Below are 10,087 nucleotides of genomic sequence, written 5' to 3' on the forward strand. Positions count from 1 at the left end.
AAGATGACTCGTATCAGGTTTCAGCCTTCATACTAGAATTATATGGGCGTGACTGACTATCCCATACTCTGCATGAGTCGGAAAAAGCTATCTAATGTTGTCTGCCATATCTCATAACATATATGCTATACATTAATGTGTATTAGGGGAAATATTATTTATTTTGTCATTAAAAAATGGTACATTTTCCTTTCCTTAAGCTATGGATCGGCATTTTGAGTTATGTATTATTTTTAACATTAACATGAAAACGTTGCAATATTTGTGTGATTACTCCAATTTACAATACAATAAATCACTTAACCTTCTATGAGCAACAATTATTCATTTTTCCTACAAACACTGAAGGCATCAAGTGCTGTGTTTCTGGATTAAACGCATTAATTCCTTTATGTCTTAGATCTTTCATTTTGAATTGTTTGCATGTAAATATAAGTTATTGCACACATATTTTATTATTAGGTGCAGTATTAATTTTAATCTTTATTTTTTTTTGGGTGGGGGGTATTCATAGTGATGATTTAGTATCATTTAATTTTTAGCTTTACATGCTTGGCATGCAGATGAGTTTGAATGTTTATAATCTACTGTTGCTTTTAACAACTGATGTTCTAGTATATAGATAGCCTCTGTATCACAAGTAGAGCAAACTTTTACCTAAAGTTCGGAGTGAAAGCAATTTTACATTGTAAGTAATAAGTACAGAGCGAGAGAGTTCACAGGCACTGGCCAAACAGAGAAACAACTTAGTATGATGTATCATAAGAGGTTACAGTCTAGCAAAGAATCTTATAATTGCCAGTCACAAATATATATATATATATATATATATATATATATATATATATATATATATATATATATATATATATATATATATATATATATATATCATCATGTGTTAATTCTACCAGAGGCAAAGAACTCTTTCTTCCTGTGTCCAAAAAACTTTGCAATAGACAATATTGTAGTAAGTCCCAAATGAAATCAAAGCACAAAGTACTGTGATAAAACTTCATATAACAACACAGTTTTGATTCAGAAAGATGCCTTGTCACTGACTGTGCACAGCTTCCTACTTACAGACAACTGTACCAAAATGACACTGTTACAAAGAGTAACTAAAATTCCTTCCAGTCAATAAACGAACAGTATGATTACAATATTGAGCCAGCAGGAGAGTGGTATATGTTAACAAAGGCAGGGACTATATTCTGAGTACTGACTTAATGTTAACTCAGATGTAAATAGTAATCATCTAGTTTTTCTGATAGTTACAAATCGACTTGGTACCTCTTATGCAATTAAATGTGACCTCTGCTTTATGTCAGTGAAATAAATTATGTAAGATGGGTATGCTTTGATTCCTTTTTGTTTCCACCAATGAGATACAAGGTGCTCAGACATCTAATGCAAAATATTTCTTTTTCTTTCATTTGTTCAGTAAAGGCAGTGGTCAATTCCAGAAGGATTACAACATCAAAAGCAAAGGTAAATGCTGCATTACCAGACTACAGTTGATTTTTTTGGTAAGTTAATCAGAATGATGAATGTTGATTTGGATGTTAAGTTTTCGTATTTCTTTAACACACTGGATACTGCACACTTTTACTGGTCATTCAGGTTCAGTTCTATGGATAACACCAATTTCATGTATTTGAATGCAGTTAAAGCAAGTTTTGGTCTGAATTTAGATTATGCAAGTTACAGGTATCATTTGTCCCAATAGCAATGTACTGAGCATTGTTGACAGCACTTTGATTTTAGTTTTTTAACATAAATTTTTATAGTTTAAACTTCTGAAAAAAACGTGTTCAGTTTATCAGTGTTCAAAGTTTCTTCATTGCAAGGTATATATTTAATGGAGACTTTTTGTCTCTATCATATAATCGAAAAATTAAACTGTAACAGATGAAAAGTCTACTACATTTCTCAGTATTTTAGAGAGAAATTTGGGGTGGTTCTAATAAATTGATGATCTATTCCGAACATATACACAGAGAAATTTTATCATTATTGTTATTGCAGAGGCTTCATTTTTATCAATATTACTATAAACTAGTGCTACTTGACTTTAACAGTTTTAATAATAGCCATACATATTGGACATTATAATTTTTTTTTCCTGTACTAGAACTTATGGTGAAACTTTTTATACCTAGGTAATATGTTCCAAGACTTAAGAAATGAAATAAATTTGTGCTTAATTTGCCCCCCCCCCCCATGTTGCAATAAAATCGATAAACAAATTGCTTATTTGATAATAAAATGAAAGTAATTAGCATTGTATTGTTATCACTTGTTCCTCTCTTTTTTCCATCTTGAGCATTAAAGAAAATGTATCCACCAACTCCATATACGTAGCGTAGACATCCATACTGTAGCATGTATCACTTACATCAGATAACACAAGACACATTGTTCACTGACATGAACATAGAGAAACAAATCGCGTTTGGTTGTGCTCAGAGGTTTGAATGTGTTATGCAACTGAAAACTGAATCCAACAAAATCACAAACGAGAATGAAAAAAATGAAACAATTGCTTGAAGGTGCCATTTACACATGACACAGTGTTATGTGCAAAATAACCAAGATTGCATTATATCCAGTTCAGTTATATGACAGTATCTTGCAAATAAAAATAATTATTTGAAAATACATTCACTTAAGTGCAAATTACAATCTTTTCGCTAGCATGGGTTACAAAAATTATTATTAAGCAAGTTATTGCTGTGTAAACTATTTACCCACAGAAATCAATGCCCATTTGTATTAATTATGACTATAGATGCCAAACAAATAGAAGCCTGGTTTGTGAATAAACACAACTGGCAGCGAGCAGTAAACTTATTGTTTGAACTGCCAACAGGATATCAAAGACAATGGTTATTTTTAATTGCAAAGCAAGCTGACCTTGGAAGCCGACTTTGGATACTTTGAAGCCGATTAGTTTTTAAAGGATATCAATAAAAAGATTATTTTTATTCCAAAGCAAGCCAACCTTGGAAGCCGACTTTGGATTCTTTTAAGTGTGCTGATTTTTTTTTATATACAAAGTCGGCTGACATAGGGAAGCTACTTTGCTTCCCTTTGACCAACATTCACAGGAATTTTGGAAATAAATTGAAACAATGAAACAATGTTTAAAATGACACAATATAGTACTTCATGCATGGACATTGATGACCCAGGTTCACCTAGAAGATTTGGAGAAAATTAAATCATTTGATGAATTTATGAAGGACAGAAGAGAAGATGATTTTGCAGACAATATGATCATTAATATGGATGAAATTCTAGTGTGCTTTGATCTCATTCCTGGATGGACTGTCGATAAGATGGGGGTTGAAAGTGTGAGAATTAGCATGGCTGGTGCAGATCTTAAATAAAGTGACTTTTAGTCCTTGCAGCTTCCGCTTAAGGAGATGTGTTGCCTCCAACAATAATTTTTTGCAGTATGAGAAAGCTAGAATGATATTCATGCACTGAAAGAATGGATCATATGTGTGCAGGAGACGGGTTGGGTTGATGAGATGCTGCTGCAGTGGATTAAAAAATAACAAGTACAGTTTTATATTTTTGTAAAATAAAAATTTAAGTTGGAGTGCATTTTCAGACAGGTAATTTTCAAATGATTTAAAATAAGCCAACAACGTTAGACTGGAAAAGAAACTATGTGTCCCAGAGCATACAGAGCACAAAAATTTGCATTCAGAATTGATTTATGGTATCCCAACATATATGGTAAATACGGTAGATATAACTTTGTTATGAATAACAAACTGTTGATTGAGTTGCATGGCTAAATGTAAGTGAAACTGCCATAATGCTTCCATGCTCTTACACACAAATATTAATACTATTGTCACTGTATGAATTGTTTACTAGTCATTAAAGAGTGATATATTTATTTCATGATCTTTTTATTATTATTTGGCAGCATATTATTGATTTTCAACACACTTTGATGCAGTTCACTAAGCTCTATACCTGTTACAAATTTCACCAAATGGTTTCCGAAAGTGAAAAAAAATTACTGCAATTATACTGCAGAAAAAATTGTTTTTCCTTTTCTTGATGAGAGCCACACTAAAATCTATTAACAATACCTAATAAGTAACATTTCATCTGAAATGTTAATTGCCATAACTTTTTCATTTATTATGATATCTTTAAAAGGAAACCTCTTCTGGAATGATCAAAAAAATCTTTTAAATTGCTTCATTCCTTTATAGAAATTGAGAAAAAAGAAATTCATGTTGTGTTTCTAAATAAAATCATTCTTACTTCATTGCCATTATTTTCACCTGTACATTCCTTCTTTCTGGCAAATACATTATTTTATCCTTTGCTGTCTGTCCAGCTGTCATACTTACCCATCCAGATCATAACTCCAAAATGCTTCTGTGGTCTTCAGCAATTTAGTATTGATATTCATCTCAAAGTCAAAGTGTCAACTAACATTCATGCCTACTATTGAGGAAATCAGTAAGGTCAAAAGAGGTCACTTTTCTTATGGGTTTGCAATATTTGGTGGAATTATTTCTATCAAATAGTAGTATCTCACATACAAGTCTGAGCTCTGGATGCCCATGTTCCATTACGTGCAAGGTCAAATTAAGCTTGTCCAAGTCATAACTTTTCAATGACATGTGGGTTTTCAAAAATATCTGGTAGCATTATTCACATGAATAAGGCCATTTGTTGCATTGTCTTAGCTACAGTTCAGTTTGGCTTAATGCAGTCTTGTCCAGGCTGTAACTTTCAAATGACTTGTACATTTTTAAAACTATTTGTTGGAATTACTCATATGAACATATTCAAGATCACACATTTCAGTGATCTGAATTGACATCATGAGACCTTGTTGGTCCACACTGAACTAAGTTACAGCCTTACCCATGATCTCAGTATCTACCACAAGAGTGGCTGGGGGAGATATCATTTTTTTATGAAGACCAATTTCTAGTTTTTAGGAATTAAATTAGGATATTAAATTCATATAAAATAAAAATGGAAAGAGGAGGGGGCAATGAAACATCTTCCTTGGAAGTGTCCATAAGGAAATAACACAAAGCATACATGTACATATACATCCAGTGATTTTTCTTTTTTTAACTTCAACTATTCATGTCAAAAGACATAAAGAGTGATGACTAAAATCTGTATAGTGTGCTATGACCTTAATTACATTAAAACATTTTTTGTAGGGAAGTATAAACAGAATGTAAATTATTGCTTGTATTTCTTTCAGTCAGATTGGAATAAGTCACTTATTCAGCTGGAACTTAGAAATTTATTTGAAGAAAAGCAGTTCCAAGGATAAAATATACTGTTGACTTGTTCAGTGATCTCTGCTTTTGAAAACAAAGTCACAGACTGGTAGCTTGGCATTAAGTTGCAATTATTGTCCTGGGTTGGCTTTTATGGTGTTAATGAAATTTCATATATTTAAAGATAAAATGTTCTGTCATCAGAGAAAGTGAACACAAATTAACTTTACTCCTCTTCACACTTTGGGGTTAAAAATTCAGAATTTAGATGGAGCTGATTCCATGGCCAGGCTGCTATGTTAAGTTTCTGCTCCGCAGCAGATGATTAAAACAAATTTGTTTGTTTTCCCCAACCATAATTCTTCAAACCCAGAAGGTCTATGCAGGTAGTAGTATTGGTCTGCTGGCTGTTTTCAGTGTTTCAAAAGTTTTTGTCAAAATCAGAACCTGAAATATAAGAAACAACATCAACAAATAAACATCAGCTATTTCAATAAACAAACTTCTCATTAAATTTCATCTTCACTAATACCTCTTTGACATAATGCTGCTAAATGGGAGAAAAACCACTAAATAATTAGCTAATCAAAACAATGTAATAAATTCCTTCAAAATGTGATTCTAGGTTGGGAACCACAGGTCTGTATTATGGTACATCTTTTTAGTAACCTTAGTAAATTAAAGAGAAATCCTGTATAAAGTCAGTTTTTTTCTTCTAAGTTAATTTCTGACTGAAAGTGTTTATCTTTCAGATCCAGTCCTGAATGTCATTCTTGTGAGTGAGAGGAACAAGGTTGTGCTCCACTGAAATCCATGTACCTGCTACAGATTGCAGATCTACACAGAGAATGTGACATATACTAAGTCTGTCAGAGCACAAGGAGAATTATGTCTTCAACAGCACTAATTTTCAAGAATCACCAATTATTAGTACCAAATATTTGTTATTTACATTGCTAATTCATTATACAGTAATAGTGAAAGGGGTGTACATTTCTGACCACACTTTCTGTTGCTCCCGTGATTTCACTCTTAACAAAGCGGTACTGTTTTACTAATGTTATAATGTTGCTCTGTTGCAAGAGCAATTAATAGAGCTCCATTTTTCATTCTTGTTTCCCTTTCTTGTTTAGTAGGTATCATGGTATCAATTGTTTTTCCAATGACCTCAATGCTAACGTTTTGTGAAATAAATATACTTTCTATCCTACCTCAGCATGTATGTCACACACTGTCATAGAGAACAATGTTAGATTGTCAATTTGACAAGGACAAAGCCAGGTACTCCATTGCATTTAAGAGAGATAGCTCTGCTGGAACTAGACAGCGGTAAGAGTTATCTAGTCACAACAGTCACATCTTCAGTCACATTTTAAAAAAATCATAAAAATTACAAAATATGATCTAGATAGAAATTAACATAATCTTACATGTTGCCAAAAGGCTTAACTTTGTTTAAGCCTTACAGAAAGTACAACTCTTACATAATGCACCAATCACAGCTAGTGTTGTTCTTTATTTCTGCATGCAATGTTCCCTACACCTTAAGCTCCACCCACCTGGACTTGCGCAATTGGTACCGTTATACCAGCAACGGTATCTGCTCCAATTGTATTTTACATGATTGTGTTATTGAGTAATGATTAAGATGTTGCTTATTATTTCAGCATGGTAAAAAAGTAATGGAAATGTAAAAAGCATATTACAGATTGCTTCTGATTGCTGATTAAACTTAAATGATGGCAGCCAGACTAAGGGCTGTTCCATTAAAACAAACATAGGACCCAGAAAGGCACTTTCAAAGTGGGATACTCACCCATAGATGCATTTTAGAATTTCCTTATCGTTGAGCTCCATTATTTAAATAATTAGATTATCATATGTGCATGCCTTATATCTTGTACTTGTGTCAGTAATTGGCTTAAAGCACTAAATCTGTATATATGTTCATAAATATATGAAACATTAACAGGCATCAAACCATGGGCAATAATTGTTGTCCAAAGAGTACTCACATAAAATATTTTGGTGGCTTGTTGGATAGAAAGAAGTTGCCTATGGTCACAAAACAGTGGGTAGTGGATGTGTTCCTCCTGCCAAGTAAGAAAGTGAACAATATGTACAGGTATGATAGAATGTTGCCTTTGCAAAAGTAAACCACTTTTGGATACCATAAATTTCATTTATTAGTTTTCTAGAAAATGCCATCCAAATGACCAATGTTTCATGGTGAAAATTTAGTCTGATGAATTTCCCTGAAAAATTGTTACGTTGTTTCATAATTTACTTACCTAGTTTAATATGTTTTGAAATGTATATATTTTCTGTATTCAGTCCAAACATTGCCATTGAGATTTTCTAATCGTGACTGCAGGCCATTTTGCAATCGCAAATTTGATAGTTCCTTAATGTAAGAGTAGAGTATAAGTGTTAAGTGTTCCACCTGAACTTTTTAAATAATGGTACAATGTACCTCTGGAAAACAAACGTGGGTGCAAATTAAAATTATTGAGGTACATTCCTTGTAAGTGTAAATTTTCTTTTCAGTAAGTATACAGTATTTGGCTTTAAACTGCTTTGGACTTAAAACCTCTACACAGTAATGCAATGAAAGTTACATTGAGTGTTTGCAAATGAATATTTGAGGTATTAAGCTTAAAATATGTATACCCAGTAACTGTAGAAACTATACTCCAATTTTACCATTAGAATTATTGAGATATGGCATTTGTCACAGCCACCATACTATGGCTTACCTGGACACTCTATGAAAGGCTTTTTTCCTAGCCTACATATTCATTCTATATCTGTCCTTCTGGTCAAAACAGTGATCTATATGAATGGCAAGTTGTACTGCGTTCTTCATAAGTTGCTACCATTTCATTCCATATGTGCTTTAATAATGTTTTCAAATAGATAAGATGCTGTACATAAAAGATGTCCTGCTTTTCAATAACTTTTTACCAGTCTCCCACCTCCATTGTCCCCCATTGTGTCCAGATTTTTTCTGGATTTAAAAAAAAAAACAACATCCTAAACACCTGGACAGCCTCTGATGAGTGTATGAGTTATATCATGATTTGTAAACACCATTAATTTCATTGTAACCATAATTAAAATTTATATACTAAGAAGTTGCATTTTGGTGCTTGAGCTTTTGCATTTAAATTAAGACTTGTTTCACATGTTAAGAGGTCTTGTAATATTAAGTATTAAGGAAAGAAATGAAAAACAGCAAATATCAATGTCTGTCTTAGTTATATTTTAAATCGTTTTCATTGCATTATTTCAAATTCTGTTTGTATCTGTTGTGAAACAATGTGTTACTGTAACAACAGTTGATGACTTTTGGAATGCTCTCTTGCTGTAGCCAGCTAGTTCTGACAGTGTAATTTCCCAATGCAACATGTATTGTATGCGGTGTTGATACCAACTGCACCAACAAACAGAATATTGCACATTCACAGGAATGTTTTAATAGCTGACTGGCCATTAACCCTTTAGTAAGCAAATTATCACTGCTCCATTTCCTCAAGTTAGACATACCATTAGATGAAGAAAAATAGCAACTTCTGTTTTGATACTTAAACATCAATATATAAATAGTAATTTGTGTTTTAAGAAATATAATCAATGAAGAGCACTTTCTAATTTAATTTGTTTCCTGAAAATTTTAACTGCCTGCATAATGTATTCTTTATAAAATCAGTTTGAAACTGTAAGTGAACCTAAAATGGCATACCTTGCTCTGTCTAGAAAATGCTACTTCATTAGATTATCTGTGTATAATCATCAATAATTTGGCAAATTGAGTAAAGAAAATATAAAATTCATAAAAAACAAAGTTCAAAATTATGTGATAGAAGATTTAGCTTAAAAATGTAATAATATAGGTCAGAAACATGCAATGTTATGGGATTTGAAAAGTGCTGCAACTTTATAAGGTCATGGTTGTTTTCTGACATTCATTTTTGTGAAAATGTGAAAAAAGCAGTGAACCAAATACTATTTAACCAATCCATGATTTTACTATAAGTACATAGGCAAATAATAAAACCATAAATTTGTAATTCTATCATGTGATTGTTGTAACAATTGTAGAAAGTGAGTTGTTATATTAATAAAATCTCTCTTTCCAAAAATAGATGCACTCACATGTTATTCACGAAGCCATACCTTATAATACATGTTCTCGGTTGTGCTGATTAATGGTTGGAAAGAAGGGTCTAGTTTGGTCACATATTGACATTAATGCTTCATTGTGTTGTGTATAAACAGTCAGATTAATGCTTAATTGGCAACTATGAAATTAGGATGAACAGTAACTGATAATGTATTAAGCATTTTACTACCTTACAAGACTATAATCTCATTATTCCTATTAGTTCAAATTAATTACAGTGTGCTCATATGACAAAAAAATACCCTGCATGTATATCCATATAAACATACACATAGAAGTATAAATACCACATACATGAATATAATAATTTTTATACATGTACAAAATATATGTATTATAAACACAACACAAATTTTTCAATTTGAAAAAGTGTTGCTTACAATGCTATATGGATACTGAAAAATAAAAGATACAAGTTAAATAAGAGATAAGAGAAAGACTATATATATATATATATATATATATATATATATATATATATATATATATATATATACAAAAATTGATAATGGTACAAATTCAAGATAGTTCCCAAGGTTTCAGGCTAAACAAGCTCATCATCAGGGGAAGAAAAGAAAAACACTTAATATGAAATCTGTGAAAAATTATGGTTTCCTAGAATCCCTTG

General features: G+C 31.9%; 1 long non-coding RNA gene across 1 annotated transcript; it reads left to right on the top strand.

The window, feature by feature from the left end:
* The first annotated feature begins 1,322 nt into the window (after positions 1-1,322).
* Positions 1,323-8,521, top strand: LOC149804609 (uncharacterized). The gene is made up of 2 exons (XR_016413970.1): positions 1,323-1,529; positions 6,029-8,521. It is a non-coding gene; the product is annotated as an uncharacterized LOC149804609 (long non-coding RNA).
* The last annotated feature ends 1,566 nt before the right edge of the window (positions 8,522-10,087 follow it).

Source organism: Sinohyriopsis cumingii, chromosome 2 (assembly GCF_028554795.1).
Source record: "Sinohyriopsis cumingii isolate HCF-2022 chromosome 2, ASM2855479v2, whole genome shotgun sequence".
NCBI classification, from domain to species: domain Eukaryota; kingdom Metazoa; phylum Mollusca; class Bivalvia; order Unionida; family Unionidae; genus Sinohyriopsis; species Sinohyriopsis cumingii.